This window comes from Ranitomeya variabilis, chromosome 6, assembly GCF_051348905.1.
Source record: "Ranitomeya variabilis isolate aRanVar5 chromosome 6, aRanVar5.hap1, whole genome shotgun sequence".
Classification (NCBI taxonomy): domain Eukaryota; kingdom Metazoa; phylum Chordata; class Amphibia; order Anura; family Dendrobatidae; genus Ranitomeya; species Ranitomeya variabilis.
Window position 1 is genome coordinate 208,051,012 of NC_135237.1, and position 16,459 is coordinate 208,067,470.

The following is a 16,459-nucleotide window of genomic DNA, read 5'->3' on the forward strand; positions in this document are numbered from 1 at the left end:
ACCTTTTGTTTCCCTCATCCATCTAAGTGGGGCATGGTCAGATATTAGTCTGAATTTACAACCCAGCAGATAGTACCGTAACGTGTCCACTGCCCACTTTATGGCCAAACACTCTTTTTCTACGACTGAGTAGACAGCTTTCTACTCAGATAGAGAACAGGATGCTCCTCCCCATGTAGCTCTTGGGAAAGGACTGCTCCTATCCCAACATCCGAGGCATCTGTCTGAAGAATAAATTCTTTCTTGAAGTCCAGGGCCATCAGAACGGGCTGCTTACATAGAGCCCCTTTCAACTCTTGGAAGGCTGACTCTGTCTCTTCGGACCATTTAACCATCACCGATTTTGTCCCCTTTAGCAGATCAGTCAGAGGCGCAGCCACTGTGGCGAAGTTCGGGATGAACCTCCTGTAATATCCCACGATTCCCAGAAAGGTTTTAACTTGCTTTTTGGAGAGTGGTTTCGGCCATGTTTGGATTGCCTCCACTTTCCTGATTTGGGGCTTTATTTCTCCACGACCCACTATATAGCCTAGGTATTTAGCTTCTTCCTTACCAAAGGCATACTTCTTTGGGTTTATTGTAAACCCCACCTCTCTTAGAGCATCAAACACCGCTTGGACTTTCTCGAGATGACTCTCCCAGTCCGAGCTAAAGATGACGATATCATCTAGGTACGCAGCAGCGTAGGCCTTATGGGGTGCAAGGACTCTATCCATAGCCCTCTGGAAGGTTGCCGGAGCTCCCTGTAGGCCAAACAGCATCCGGACATACTGGAAGCATCCATCAGGTGTCGAAAAGGCTGTCTTCTCCTTGGCTTCCTGTGCCATGGGGATCTGCCAATACCCCTTTGTCAAATCCAAGGTGGATATATATCTGGTGTGCCCAAGCCTTTCGATGAGCTCATCAACGCGGGGCATGGGATAAGCATCAAACTTGGGGACCTCATTCAACTTCCGATAGTCGTTGCAAAACCTCCACTCTCCATCAGGTTTTGGGACCAGGACAATTGGGCTCGACCAACCGCTCTTGGATTCCTCAATGACTCCAAGCTTCAACATACACTCCACCTCCTTGGAGATAACTTCTCGACGAGCCTCAGGAATACGATAGGGCTTCACGTTCACCCGCACATGTGGCTCTGTTAGGACCTTGTGCTCTATGACCTTCGTGTGTCCTGGCAACTCTGAAAACAGGTCCCTGTTTTTCTAGAGTAACTCCCGGCACTGCTGTTTCTGGGTCTTCGATAGCGTCTCCGCTATAGTAACCGCTCCAACCTCACCTTCTGGGTTGCTTAACAACGATGCAGTTACTGTGGGCTCTCTATCTTGCCACGGCTTGATGAGGTTGACATGGTATACTTGGAATGGTTTCCGTCTTCCTGGTTGGTGAATTTTATAATTTACTTCACCAAGTTTCTCGACAACCTCATATGGCCCTTGCCATTTGGCCAAGAACTTGCTTTCCACCATCGAAACTCACACAAGAACTCGGTCTCCCGGATTGAACTGCCTCACTCTTGCAGACCGGTTGTAGACTCTGGCCTGAGCTTCTTGTGCCTGGAGGAGGTGTTCTTTCACGATAGGCATCACCTTTGCAATCCACTGCTGCATCAGGGCCACATGCTCAATGACGCTTCTGTGGGGCGTGACTTCGGCTTCCCAGGTTTCCTTGGCTATATCCAGGAGTCCTCGTGGATGTCGGCCATATAGAAGCTCAAACGGTGAGAACCCTGTGGAGGCCTGTGGAACTTCGCGAATGGAAAACATCTGATAGGGTAAGAGACAATCCCAGTCTCTACCGTCTTTCTCTATAGCTTTTCTCAGCATGCTCTTCAGTGTCTTGTTAAATCTCTCAACAAGGCCATCTGACTGGGGATGGTACACCGAGGTCCTCAACTGGGAGATTTTCAGGGCTTTGCATAACTCCCTCATCACCTTGCTCAGGAAAGGTGTCCCCTGGTCAGTCAGGATCTCCTTCGGCAGACCTGTCCGGGAAAAGACATGGACCAACTCGCGGGCTATACTCTTCGAGGAAGAATTTCTCAAGGGAATTGCCTCAGGATAGTGTGTGGCATAGTCCAGGATGACTAATATATACTGATGGCCCCGGGCTGATTTAACTAAGGGACCAAGTCCATGGCAATTCTCTCGAACGGCACCTCAATAATGGGCAGTGGCACAAGGGGGTTCCAGAAATGAGGAGTGGGAGCAGTTAGCTGACATGTAGGGCAGGACCTGGAACAGTTCACTATTTCCCGGTGACACCCAGGCCAATAGAACCTCTGCACAACCCGTTCCTGCGTTTTTTCCACCCCTAGGTGTCCACCCAAGATGTGTGAATGGGCCATGTCCAACACCTTCCGTCTATATGGACCCGGCACTACCAACTGCTCTACCAACTCCTCCCTTATTTTCGTGACCCGGTACAACAACTCCCCACTCATCAGAAAATGGGGAAATCTTGTGTCTGCCCCCGGCTCCCGTACCACCCCGTCAATAACTGTGACATTATTAAAGGCTTCCCTCAGAGTGGGGTCCCTATGTTGGGCAGTCCCAAAATTTTCACCGGTTACCTCTAACTCCATAATGTCAGATGCAGGGGACACTTCCTCCCCATCCCCAACCAGAACACAAAAAGAAAACCTGTCTGTCTCTGGGTGTGGCGACACCCTTCCAGGGTTCATTGGTTCCCTACTCTTGCTAGGGAGCTCAGAACCTTTTCTGTTGTGAATTTGGATTCTGGGCTCCCCCGGTGGCTACTGGTGGAATTGAACTGGTGTCCTCATCTTCTCTGTTCACCTGTTCCCATCAAGATGTGGGAGTCGCTATATAACCTTGCTGCTCTGTTAGTTGCTTGCCGGTCAACAATGTTATCAGAAGCCTCTCTGTGCTTGTTCCTGCTCCTAGACAACTACTAGATAAGTTGGACTCTTGTCCATGATTGTTTTTGCATTTTTGTTCCAGTTCACAGCTGTAGTTTCGTTACTGTGTCTGGAAAGCTCTTGTGAACAGGAATTGCCACTCTGGTATTATGAGTTAATGCCAGAGTTTTAAAGTAATTTCTGGATGGTGTTTTGATAGGGTTTTCAGCTGACCATGAAAGTGTCCTTTCTGTCTTCTGCTATGTAGTAAGTGGACCTCAAATTTGCTAAACCTATTTTCATACTACGTTTGTTGTTTCATCTTAACTCACCGCCAATACATGTGGGGGGCCTCTGTCTCCTTTCGGGGTATTTCTCTAGAGGTGAGCTAGGACTAATATTTTCCTCTGCTAGCTTTATTTAGTCCTCCGGCTGGTGCTGGGCATCTAGAATCAACGTAGGCATGCTACCCGGCCACTGCTAGTTGTGCGGTAGGTTTAGTTCATGGTCAGCTCAGTTCCCATCTTCCAAGAGCTAGTTCCTGTATATGCTGATGCTATGTTCTCTTGCCATTGAGATCATGACAGTTTGACCGGCCCACTAAAGGGTTAAAATCCTTGGCTGAGAAAGGAGAGAAATAAGAAGTCTGCTGAGATTTTTTTTTTTTTTTCTCTTGAGTGTGCTCTTAATTGGACCTCTTGCCAGTCTGTCTATGCTGCAGCCTTTTTTTTTTCCTTTCTCTCCTTCTAATCTTTGAATGGCTCGGTGTCCACCTGTTTGTAATGGATCTTCAGAGTGTAACTGCAGGTTTGAATAATCTCGCGACGAAAGTACAAAATTTGCAGGATTTTGTTTGTCATGCACCTGTATCTGAGCCGAGAATTCCCTTGCCGGAATTTTTCTCGGGGAATAGATCCGGGTTTCAGAATTTTCGAAATAATTGCAAATTATTTTTGTCCCTGAAATCTCGCTCTGCCGGAGACCCTGCACAGCAGGTCAGGATTGTGATTTCCTTGCTCCGGGGCGACCCTCAAGATTGGGCTTTTGCATTGGCACCAGGGGATCCTGCGTTGCTCAATGTGGATGCGTTTTTTCTGGCCTTGGGGTTGCTTTATGACGAACCTCATTTGGAGCTTCAGGCAGAAAAAACTTTGATGTCCCTATCTCAGGGGCAAGATGAAGCGGAAATTTACTGCCAAAGATTCCGTAAATGGTCTGTGCTTACTCAGTGGAATGAGTGCGCCCTGGCGGCGACTTTCAGAGAGGGTCTCTCTGATGCCATTAAGGATGTTATGGTGGGGTTCCCTGTGCCTGCGGGTCTGAATGAGTCCATGACAATGGCTATTCAGATCGATAGGCGTTTGCGGGAGCGCAAACCAGTGCACCATCTGGCGGTGTCCACTGAGAAGTCGCCAGAGAGTATGCAGTGTGATAGAATTCTGTCCCGAAGCGAGCGGCAGAATTTTAGACGGAAAAATGGGTTGTGTTTCTATTGTGGTGATTCTACTCATGTTATATCAGCATGCTCTAAGCGCACTAAAAAGCTTGGTAAATCTGTTTCCATTTGCACCTTACCGTCTAAGTTTATTCTATCTGTGACCCTGATTTGCTCCTTGTCATCTATTACCACGGACGCCTATGTCGACTCTGGCGCCGCTTTGAGTCTTATGGATTGGTCCTTTGCCAAACGCTGTGGGTATGATTTAGAGCCTTTGGAGACTCCTATTCCTCTGAAGGGGATTGACTCCACCCCATTGGCTAATAATAAACCACAATACTGGACACAAGTAACTATGCGTATTAATCCGGATCACCAGGAGATTATTCGCTTTCTGGTGCTGTATAATCTACATGATGATTTGGTGCTAGGATTGCCTTGGCTGCAATCTCACAACCCAGTCCTCGACTGGAGAGCTATGTCTGTGTTGAGCTGGGGATGTAAGGGGGCTCATGGGGATGTACCTGTGGTTTCCATTTCATCATCTATTCCCTCTGAAATTCCTGAGTTCCTGTCTGACTATCGTGACGTCTTTGAAGAATCCAAGCTTGGTTCGTTACCTCCGCACCGAGAGTGCGATTGTGCCATAGATTTAATCCCAGGTAGTAAATACCCAAAGGGTCGTTTATTTAATCTGTCTGTGCCTGAACATGCTGCTATGCGAGAATATATAAAGGAGTCCTTGGAAAAGGGACATATTCGTCCATCGTCATCTCCCTTAGGAGCCGGTTTTTTCTTTGTGTCAAAAAAAGACGGCTCTTTGAGACCATGTATTGATTATCGGCTTTTGAATAAAATCACTGTTAAATATCAATACCCATTGCCGTTGCTGACTGATTTGTTTGCTCGCATAAAGGGGGCCAAGTGGTTCTCTAAGATTGACCTTCGTGGGGCGTATAATTTGGTGCGAATCAGGCAGGGGGATGAGTGGAAAACCGCATTTAATACGCCCGAGGGCCACTTTGAGTATTTAGTGATGCCTTTTGGTCTTTCAAATGCTCCGTCAGTTTTCCAGTCCTTTATGCATGATATTTTTCGCGATTATTTGGATAAATTTATGATTGTGTATCTGGATGATATTCTGATTTTTTCGGATGACTGGGACTCTCATGTCCAGCAAGTCAGGAGGGTTTTTCAGGTTTTGCGGTCTAATTCTTTGTGTGTGAAGGGTTCTAAGTGTGTTTTTGGGGTACAGAGGATTTCCTTTTTGGGATATATTTTTTCCCCCTCTTCCATTGAAATGGATCCTGTCAAGGTTCAAGCTATTTGTGATTGGACGCAGCCCTCTTCTCTTAAGAGTCTTCAGAAATTTTTGGGCTTTGCTAACTTTTATCGTCGATTTATTGCTGGTTTTTCGGATATTGCTAAGCCATTGACCGATTTGACTAAGAAGGGTGCTGATATTGCTGATTGGTCCCCTGATGCTGTGGAGGCCTTTCGGGAGCTTAAGCGCCGTTTTTCCTCTGCCCCTGTGTTGCGTCAGCCTGATGTTGCTCTACCTTTTCAGGTTGAGGTCGACGCTTCTGAGATCGGAGCTGGGGCAGTGTTGTCGCAGAAAAGTTCTGACTGCTCCGTGATGAGGCCTTGTGCCTTCTTTTCCCGTAAATTTTTGCCCGCTGAGCGGAATTATGATGTTGGGAATCGGGAGCTTTTGGCCATGAAGTGGGCTTTTGAGGAGTGGCGCCATTGGCTTGAGGGGGCCAGACATCAGGTGGTGGTATTGACTGACCACAAAAATTTGATTTATCTTGAGACCGCCAGGCGCCTGAATCCTAGACAGGCGCGCTGGTCATTATTTTTCTCTCGGTTTAATTTTGTGGTGTCATACCTACCGGGTTCTAAGAATGTTAAGGCGGATGCCCTTTCTAGGAGTTTTGAGCCTGACTCGCCTGGTAACTCTGAGCCCACAGGTATCCTTAAGGATGGAGTGGTATTGTCAGCCGTTTCTCCAGACCTGCGGCGGGCCTTGCAGGAGTTTCAGGCGGATAGACCTGATCGTTGCCCACCTGATAAACTGTTTGTTCCTGATGATTGGACCAGTAGAGTCATCTCTGAGGTTCATTCTTCTGCGTTGGCAGGTCATCCTGGCATTTTTGGTACCAGGGATTTGGTGGCAAGGTCCTTCTGGTGGCCTTCCCTGTCACGAGATGTGCGAGGCTTTGTGCAGTCTTGTGACGTTTGTGCTCGGGCCAAGCCTTGTTGTTCTCGGGCTAGTGGATTATTGTTGCCCTTGCCTATTCCTAAGAGGCCTTGGACGCACATCTCGATGGATTTTATTTCAGATCTGCCTGTTTCACAGAAGATGTCTGTCATCTGGGTGGTGTGTGACCGTTTTTCTAAGATGGTCCATTTGGTTCCTCTGCCCAAGTTGCCTTCTTCTTCCGAGTTGGTTCCTCTGTTTTTTCAAAATGTTGTTCGTTTGCATGGTATTCCTGAGAATATCGTTTCTGACAGAGGGACCCAGTTCGTGTCTAGATTTTGGCGGGCATTCTGTGCTAGGATGGGCATAGATTTGTCTTTTTCGTCCGCTTTCCATCCTCAGACGAATGGCCAGACCGAGCGGATTAATCAGACCCTGGAGACATATCTGAGGTGTTTTGTGTCTGCTGACCAGGATGATTGGGTTGCTTTTTTGCCATTGGCGGAGTTCGCTCTCAATAATCGGGCCAGCTCTGCCACTTTGGTGTCCCCGTTTTTCTGTAATTCGGGGTTTCATCCTCGATTTTCCTCTGGTCAGGTGGAATCTTCGGATTGTCCTGGAGTGGATGCTGTGGTGGAGAGATTGCATCAGATCTGGGGGCAGGTGGTGGACAATTTGAGGTTGTCCCAGGAGAAGACTCAGCTTTTTGCCAACCGCCACCGTCGTGTTGGTCCTCGGCTTTGTGTTGGGGATTTGGTGTGGTTGTCTTCTCGTTTTGTCCCTATGAGGGTCTCTTCTCCTAAGTTTAAGCCTCGGTTCATCGGCCCATATAAGATATTGGAGATTCTTAACCCTGTTTCCTTCCGTTTGGACCTCCCTGCATCCTTTTCTATTCATAACGTTTTTCATCGGTCATTATTGCGCAGGTATGAGGTACCGGTTGTGCCTTCCGTTGAGCCTCCTGCTCCGGTGTTGGTTGAGGGTGAGTTGGAGTACGTTGTGGAGAAAATCTTAGACTCTCGTGTTTCCAGACGGAGACTCCAGTATCTGGTCAAGTGGAAGGGATACGGCCAGGAGGATAATTCTTGGGTGAATGCATCTGATGTTCATGCCTCTGATTTGGTTCGTGCCTTTCATAGGGCCCATCCTGATCGCCCTGGTGGTTCTGGTGAGGGTTCGGTGCCCCCTCCTTGAGGGGGGGGTACTGTTGTGAATTTGGATTCTGGGCTCCCCCGGTGGCTACTGGTGGAATTGAACTGGTGTCCTCATCTTCTCTGTTCACCTGTTCCCATCAAGATGTGGGAGTCGCTATATAACCTTGCTGCTCTGTTAGTTGCTTGCCGGTCAACAATGTTATCAGAAGCCTCTCTGTGCTTGTTCCTGCTCCTAGACAACTACTAGATAAGTTGGACTCTTGTCCATGATTGTTTTTGCATTTTTGTTCCAGTTCACAGCTGTAGTTTCGTTACTGTGTCTGGAAAGCTCTTGTGAACAGGAATTGCCACTCTGGTATTATGAGTTAATGCCAGAGTTTTAAAGTAATTTCTGGATGGTGTTTTGATAGGGTTTTCAGCTGACCATGAAAGTGTCCTTTCTGTCTTCTGCTATGTAGTAAGTGGACCTCAAATTTGCTAAACCTATTTTCATACTACGTTTGTTGTTTCATCTTAACTCACCGCCAATACATGTGGGGGGCCTCTGTCTCCTTTCGGGGTATTTCTCTAGAGGTGAGCTAGGACTAATATTTTCCTCTGCTAGCTTTATTTAGTCCTCCGGCTGGTGCTGGGCATCTAGAATCAACATAGGCATGCTACCCGGCCACTGCTAGTTGTGCGGTAGGTTTAGTTCATGGTCAGCTCAGTTCCCATCTTCCAAGAGCTAGTTCCTGTATATGCTGATGCTATGTTCTCTTGCCATTGAGATCATGACACTTTTCCCCACAAATCCCAAAACAAACAGAAATCCCGGCCAATAATTATAGGGTGCAACAAGTCCTGCACGACGCCGACTATGTGGGACTCAGTGCCACATGCCGTTTCAATGTCCACCCTGGCCAAAGGGTAGTCCTTTGCATCACCATGTATGCACCTCACTCCGACCTTCTTTCCAGGGAGCAGGTGGAGAGGAAAAGTGGCCCTCACCAGGGTCACTAGGCTCCCCGAGTCTAACAGTGCCGTGACTGCTCGACCGTTCACCTTTACGGGACACGCTTGAGGTCCCTCGTTGGGCGAAGAGTTCACACTGCAGGCTGGATACGCATAGTATGAACAACGGCATCCCATGCTGCAGTCCATCTGCTCAGTGGTCTGGGGACAATGGGCAGCTATATGTCCTGGCCCGTGGCACCTCCAACAAATAACATCACCCGTAGGGACCTTGGGCACCACCTCCCCCGCCCTTTGTGACCTTGGACGCGCCACCCCTTTTTGGGACTCAGCAGCTTTCTGGGACCCCCAGTACGACATGGGCTGTCTCCCAAAGGAGCCTTCCATCCCTTGGTACCTCTCGACCAGTCCGATCAGTTCGCCGGCATTCTGGGGATTACCCTGGGCAACCCAAGTCTGTATGGACCTCGGGAGGGAATGCACAAACCGATCCATCATCACCCGTTCTACCATCTGTGCAGGCGTAGAGGACTCTGGCTGCAGCCATTTCTGGACCAGGTGTAACAGGTCAAACATTTGGGAGCGAGGCGGTTTGTCCCGGTGATAGGCCCAGCAGTGAACTCGCTATGCCCTAACAGTCAGTGTCACCCCCAAAAATGCGAGAACCTCGGCTTTCAATTTGTCATACTCCTTGGCATCCTGCAAGGTCAAATCATAGTATGCCTTCTGAGGTTCCCCCGTCAGGTAAGGTGCCAACACCTCTGCCCACTGCTCTGGCGGAAGTTTTTCCCTCTCAGCGACCCTCTCAAACACCGTCAGGAAGGCCTCAACATCATCCCCGGGAGTCATTTTCTGTAATGCGCGTCTTACCGTCTTCCGGACGTGGGTGTCATCAGCCAAACCTGGGGTTGGGGCGCTCGTCTTGCCCTGGATGGCAGTTGCCAGAAGCTGCATCTGCTGCCGTTGCTCCTGCTGGCTCTGCCGTTGCTCCTGCTGGCTCTGTTGTATCTGCTGCATCAACAGCCTGTTGGTCTCCTGCTGCTGTGACTGCAACAGCCTGTTGGTCTCTTGCTGCTGTGACTGCAACTGTACCAAGTGTTTCAGCAGGTCCTCCATTTTCCCCGGCAATGCTTGCTGGCTTACAGCCGACTTGACCCAGGACATTCAAAAATAGACTTACGTCTCCACTGGGAACGCTGCCCACATTCTCCACCAATTGTAGGGGTTTCACTCGCTCAGGTGCGACGGCTGACACTTAGGAGGCAGGATCCAACAAAAGTTCAGAGGTTTATTGCTTCATAAACCAGTTAGCATAAACAGAAAAACAAATAGCCTTTAACTCAGGCAAAAGGAAAAAAACAACTGTCCATTCCTTCAGGCTCAGACCTGGAGCCTTAACACCCTCTGGAGGCTAGCACCTCCACACATATCCACTGTGTTAAGCATTAGCCTGTCTTATATAGAGCTAACCACACCCAGTAACCCATCACATGATTAGCCATGGGGTCTGACGTCACCACAGGTCCTGAAACACATATATATATACATGGTTATGTGCAACAAAGAAATACTCCGGGCTACATTACAGCAACAAGCCACCTATGCGACACATATCTCCCGTCGACTACCCACCCTTTAGCCATGCTACAATATATATATATATATACTAGACTGTGGCCCGATTCTAACGCATCGGGTATTCTAGAATATGCATGTCCCCGTAGTATATGGACAATGATGATTCCAGAATTCGCGGCAGACTGTGCCCGTCGCTGATTGGTCGAGGCAACCTTTATGACATCATTGTCGCCATGGCAACCATTATGACATCTACGTCGAGACTGTGCCCGTCGCTGATTGGTCAAGGCGAATTCGCGGCAGACTGTGCCCGTCGCTGATTGGTCGAGGCAACCTTTATGACATCATCGTCGCCATGCTGTGCCCGTCGCTGATTGGTCGAGGCCTGGCGGCCTCGACCAATCAGAGACGCGGGATTTCCAGGACAGACAGACAGACAGACAGACAGAAAGACAGACAGACAGACAGACAGACGGAAAAACCCTTAGACAATTATATATATAGATATATATATATAATCTTTATATAGCGCCAACATATTCCGTAGCGCTTTAAAGTTTTATATATATATAGTCTGCAGAGGGACTAGAAATTGCGGAAATCAATGGGAACAGTGCTCAAATGACATGGGAACATCATGGGGAAGACCCCTGTAACCATTTCTGACTCCCATGTCACTGCTGTGAACAATATTGTCCGGGTCTTACGCCACTTTTACAGACTCACAAAAAAACCTACAAAACCAAAATGTGTTTTCCTGGGAAATATGTTAAGGAACATCCTTTCCAGGGTAATGACTTGTATATAAGGCAAAATAAATAACCGAAAACAAAAATGCTCCTCCACACCATGGGCTATGTTCACACGTAGCATTTTTTATGTGTTTTTCAACTTTAGAATTGCTTTCACCCAAGACAAATGCATTCACTGGGAAATGTCATTTTAGCACCATAGCTGGCCATGTAGTGACACATCCTGTTTCAAATATGAAGGAGGGACTCCAAGTCACAAAGCCTATTTTTATAGGGTTTGCAGGCGGCCTTTACTATTCTTAGAGAGCCATCAGCCGGCTATGCTTTGTTGTTCCTATTATTAAACCGTGTGTCTCCTATCATGTTATTGCGTTTGCAGTGAGTGGTAGGGCTGCTCAAAATTTAGACTCACCCCAATACCCCTTTGACGAGACTTACAGAAGAGTCACCTGAAAGCAATGCCCCCATTATTAAGTTGATACTCCCATATTGTTTGCTTATGCATTGCATGCAAAGCCTCCCTTGAATCAAATTTATATGCGCCCCAATACCCCTTTGAAAAGCCGTAAAGGATGGCCACCTGAAAGCAATGTTCCCATAATTAGGAAGTTGGTACTCCCATACTGTTTGCTTATGCATTGCATGCAAGGCCTGCATTGCATCAAATTTAGATGTACCCCAATATCCATTTGAAGAGACATCCTGGATGGGAACATGAAAGCATTGTTCCCATTATTAGAAATTTGGTACTCCCATACTGTTTGGCTATGCAGTGAATTGCTGAGAAGAAAAAAATATACCAGCTCACCCGTTAATGCATTAGCTGAGCTTCGGGAGCACGGACCAACTGTGTCCAAGCGTGTATAATCCAAAGAAAGAGAGTGTCCAGCTCCACCGAATCCGTGAAGATAAATTTTTTTTATTCACAAAACTTGTAACATAGAGGATACAAACTTCAGCACTGACCGAATAAGTGTGAATATCAACGTGTTTCTGGAGAGTAAGCTCCCTTAATCATGACTTGAGCTTAGTCTCCAGAAACCCATTGATATTCACACATATTCGGTCTGTTCTGAAGTTTGTATCCTCTATGTTTCAGGTTTTGTGAATAAAGAAACTTTATCTTCACAGATTTGGTGAAGCTGGGCATTCTTCTTCAGTGAATTGTTGAGCCAGAAGAACCTGCATTGGAGATTGTCAGTGTTGAGGATGAAGACCTAGCATTGGAGCATTGCAGTGTTGAGGCTAAACACCCGGCAGTGTAGCATTTCAGTGTTGAGCATGAAGAACATGCATTGGAGAATTGCAGTGTTGTGGATGAAGACCCAGCAGTGGAGAATGTCCGTGTTGAGCCTGGAAAACCTGCAGTGGAGAATTTCAGCGTTGAGCCTGAAGAACCAGCAGTGGAGAATTGCATTGTTGAGGATGAAGACCTGGCAGTGGAGCATTGCAGTGTTGAGGCTGAACACCCGGCAGTGAAGCATTGCAGTGTTGAGCCTGAAGAACCAGCAGTGGAGAATTGCAGTGTTGAGGATGAAGAACTGGCAGTGGAGAATTGCATTGTCGAAACTGACCAACCAACAAAGTTCACATTATTAGGAAGTGGGTCTCCCATATTGTTTGACTATGCAGTGAATGCAATGCCTGCACCAAATTTGGATGCACACCAATACCCCTTGGAAGAGAAGTGGAGGAGGGCCTACTAAAAATATCTTCCAATTACAAAGGAGCGTGCCCATGCAGTAAGTGTATGGGCAGACAAACATTTCCCCCTGGGGGGTATACAGCAACATACTGTCAAAAAATTTGGTTTACGGGCATCATAAACACCATTAAAAACAATAACGTGGGTGTTGCATCACAGACCACCTTCCCCCTGGTAATCTAGTGGTGGTGGATGAAGAGACGCGGAGGATGGCCTACTAAAAATCTCTTCCCATTACAAAGAAACAGGTCTCTTATACTTGTAATTCCCATGCATTAAGTGTATAGGCTTCCCTGGGGAGGAATACAGCAACATACTCTAAAAAAAATTTGGTTTACTGGAATCGTTAACACCCTTAAAAACAATAACGCATCATGGACCACAGTCACCATGGTGATCTACTGGTGGTGGATGATGAGGATGAGGAGAAGGAGGTGAAAGACAACAGCAAATAGGCCAAATCAGGAAGCGTATATCCATGTGTGGATGTGAAGAGGTGCATGGGAATAGAGTTCCCCAAAAAAAGACACTGGATTTGAGTTTGTTACGCTGCTATCATTCGGTGGTGTAGAGTAGTCTGGCCCAATCCAGCCCTTGTTCATTTTTATAAGAGTCAGCATGTCACCATTTTTAGTTGACAGATCAATGTGCTTATCAGTTATAATTCCACCAGCGGCACTAATTACCCGCTCTGAAAAAATGCAAGTGGCAGGGCAAGCTAGGACCTCCAAAACGTAGAGAGCCAGTTCATGCCACGTGTCCAGCTTGGATACCCAATATATAAGGCACGGAGGATGTTGGTACAGTCAGCAAGTTACTCCCGCAGCATCTTCCAAAACTTTGCACTCCTTGTGAGAGTACCCTGCACTTCAGGGTCAGTGCGATGGGATGGTCTGTGAAAACTCTCCCAGAACTTTGCCAGTGTTTCCCTGCCTCTGCTGGATTTGATTTGTCTCTCTAGACTGTTCTCCTTGGTTGTCCAAAGAACTGAGAACTCTGCCACCAGCATTTTCAGATGGGAATTTTTTAATAATCCTGTAACAAGGGCCCTCTTGTACTTCATCATTTTAGTACACCTGTCTTCCTCTGGAATAAGAGATAGAAAATTCACCTTGTAGCGTGGGTCTAGATGTGTTACCAAGCAGTAATGACTGTCTCCCAAAATTTTGACAATGCGAGTGTCACAGGAAAGGCAGTGTAACATAAAGTCAGCCATGCTTGCCAGACTGCTAACAGGCAAGACTTCTGTGTCCTCACCAAGAGGACGACTGACCATGCTCTCCTCCTCCCTGTCCCCAGGCCATCCATGCTGAACAGACGCTATGACAGTTTTGCTTGTAGTACCGTCTATAGCGCACGAAATTAGCTCCTGTTCTTCTTCCTCCTCCTCTTCCTCATTGTCACCCAATCCACGTTGGGATGAGATGAGGCCGGCTGTGTGTAATCACCCTGTATGGTTCCTTGCTCTGTCTCATCATGCTCCGCCTGCAATGCATCCTCTTTGATTGTGAGCAGAGAGCATTTCAGAACACAGAGAAGCAGGATGGTGATGCTAATTATGGCGTCATTGCCGCTCACCATCTTGGTAGAGTCCTCAAAGTTTTGGAGGATAGTGCACATGTCTGACATCCATGTCCATTCATGAGGTCTTATGTGTGAAGTCTGAACTGAATACCGACGGCCTTGTTGATGCTGGTAGTCAAGGGACTTCACATTATAGTCGGTGAGCTGGAAGCTGCAAATGCAAGGGCGGCAGAAGCTGTAGCTGACTTTTTAAAATGGGCACACAGGCAGCATACTTTGACAAGCAGATCCAGCAGCTCCGGGTAGCTTTTGAGAAACCATTGAACAATGAGGTTAAGCACATGGGCCAGGCATGGTATCTGAGTGAGCTCGTCTTGCTTCTGAGCCACCACCAGGTTCCGGCCACTGTCACACACGACCATGCCTGGCTGTAGGTTCAGCAATGTCGGCCACAGATCTGACTGCTCTTTCAGAGCTGTCCACAACTCTTCAGTATTGTGCAGTTTGTCACCTAAGCATATTAGCTTCAGCACAGCCTGTTGCCGCTTAGCTGAGGCAGTGCTACAGTGCTTCCAGCATGTGACTGATGTGGTCATTTTGGAGATGGAGGCTGAAGAGGAGAAGGAGGTGCAAGAGCTGTAGACTGTGGGGGCAACCCTGATTGATGTAGGGCCCACAATCCTTGGCGTCAGGAGGACATGTTCCATCCGAAGGTCCAACTGGGTCCCAGCTTCCACTATATTAGCCTAGTGTGCCATCAGGGACATGTGCCATCCCTACCCAGAAGCACTTGTCCACATGTCTGTGGTTAGGTGGACTTTTGCAGTAACAGCATAATTGAGTGCACGGCTAATGTTGTGGGACACGTCCTTGTGTAATGCGGGGATAGCACACCGGGAGAAATAGTGGCGGCTGGGGACCGAATACAGGTTGCGGATAGCTTCCATCTCCACCAGCCTAAAAGGCAACATTTCTGTCATGATCCCAGTGCAGGGTTTGACCTGTACGCCAGGGGTTAATGTTTTGATCAGTGCAGGCTCTGACCTCTACACCTGGGGCTTATTATTGGCCTCTCTTTGGTTCGGGGAGAGCTTCTTATAGCCCTGGGAAGCTTCAATCTCTGTCAGTTATACTTTTGGTATTGGTTGAGTGTGTTGACCTCTGTTTGCTTGTGCCTTGTGCCTGTATTCTAGTTTGCTTGCATGGTTCTGACTCTGTTCTGTTCCCTGGTGTGATTTTGCCTTTTGATTCTGTACTGTGTATCTGCTTCTCTGGTTTTCTGACTCCTGCCTCGTCCCTGACTATTCCTAATTACCCTGCTCCTTGTGTACCATGTTACCTCTCCCGCTTACTGACCTCGGCTTGTCTTGGATTGCGTCTCCCTCTGTTGCCTCATTCTTTCCCTGGCGTCCGGTGATTCCCTTTCCCTTCTCCTGTACCCTTTGTTCCTGTAGTATCCTGCATACTCCAGCTACAGGATGCTAAGCCCTGCCCCCTGTTGTCACGTGACCACAGGTCCTTTCAGTACACTCTCCACCTGGTGTTCTGCTCTCTCCAGCTCTGCTGTATGGTGTTTTCTTGCCCAGCTCTCGGGTGCTGTGAGTACAGCTGTCACAGGCTGTCTGAGACTCTGAGACTCTGGGTTCTCACTGTCAGGGCGGCATAAACCGCTGGGAAGTGCCACCTGGCGGTTTCTCCTGATAGTTTGCCTTGATAATTTCAAGCTCAAGCAGATGGGAAATGTGTGAATTTAGTAGTGTGGTCTGTGGGGCATTGGCAGCATATTTCTGCTTGTGTTCCAAGGATTGAGGTATGGACAACTGAACGCTACGCTGAGACAAGGACGTGGATGTGCTTGATGATGGTGCTAGTTGAATGTGTTCAACAACAGGTGCTGGGCAGGAGGCATCTTCACATGCACCATGGACAGTGGATTGGCTTTCACACACAACAGTGGAAGAAGCAGTGGTGTCACCCACAGACACTGTTCCTGGGCCCTGGGGTTTGGCCCATAAAGTCAGGTGCTTTGCTGCCATGTGCCTGATCTGGTAATTTTGCTACCCCTGCTGATGCAGGCATGGCAGGTGTTGCAAATGGCCTGTTTGTGGTTATCGGTAGAGTCTTAAAGGGCCACTGTCACCCCCTCCAGCCGTTATAAACTAAAAGAGCCACCTTGTGCAGCAGTAATGCTGCACTCTAACAAGGTGGCTCTTTTAGTTTTAGGTTCAAGCATACCCCAAATAAAACGTTTTTATACTTAGCCACAATTCCTGTCTCTAGCCAGGTAGGCGGGTCCT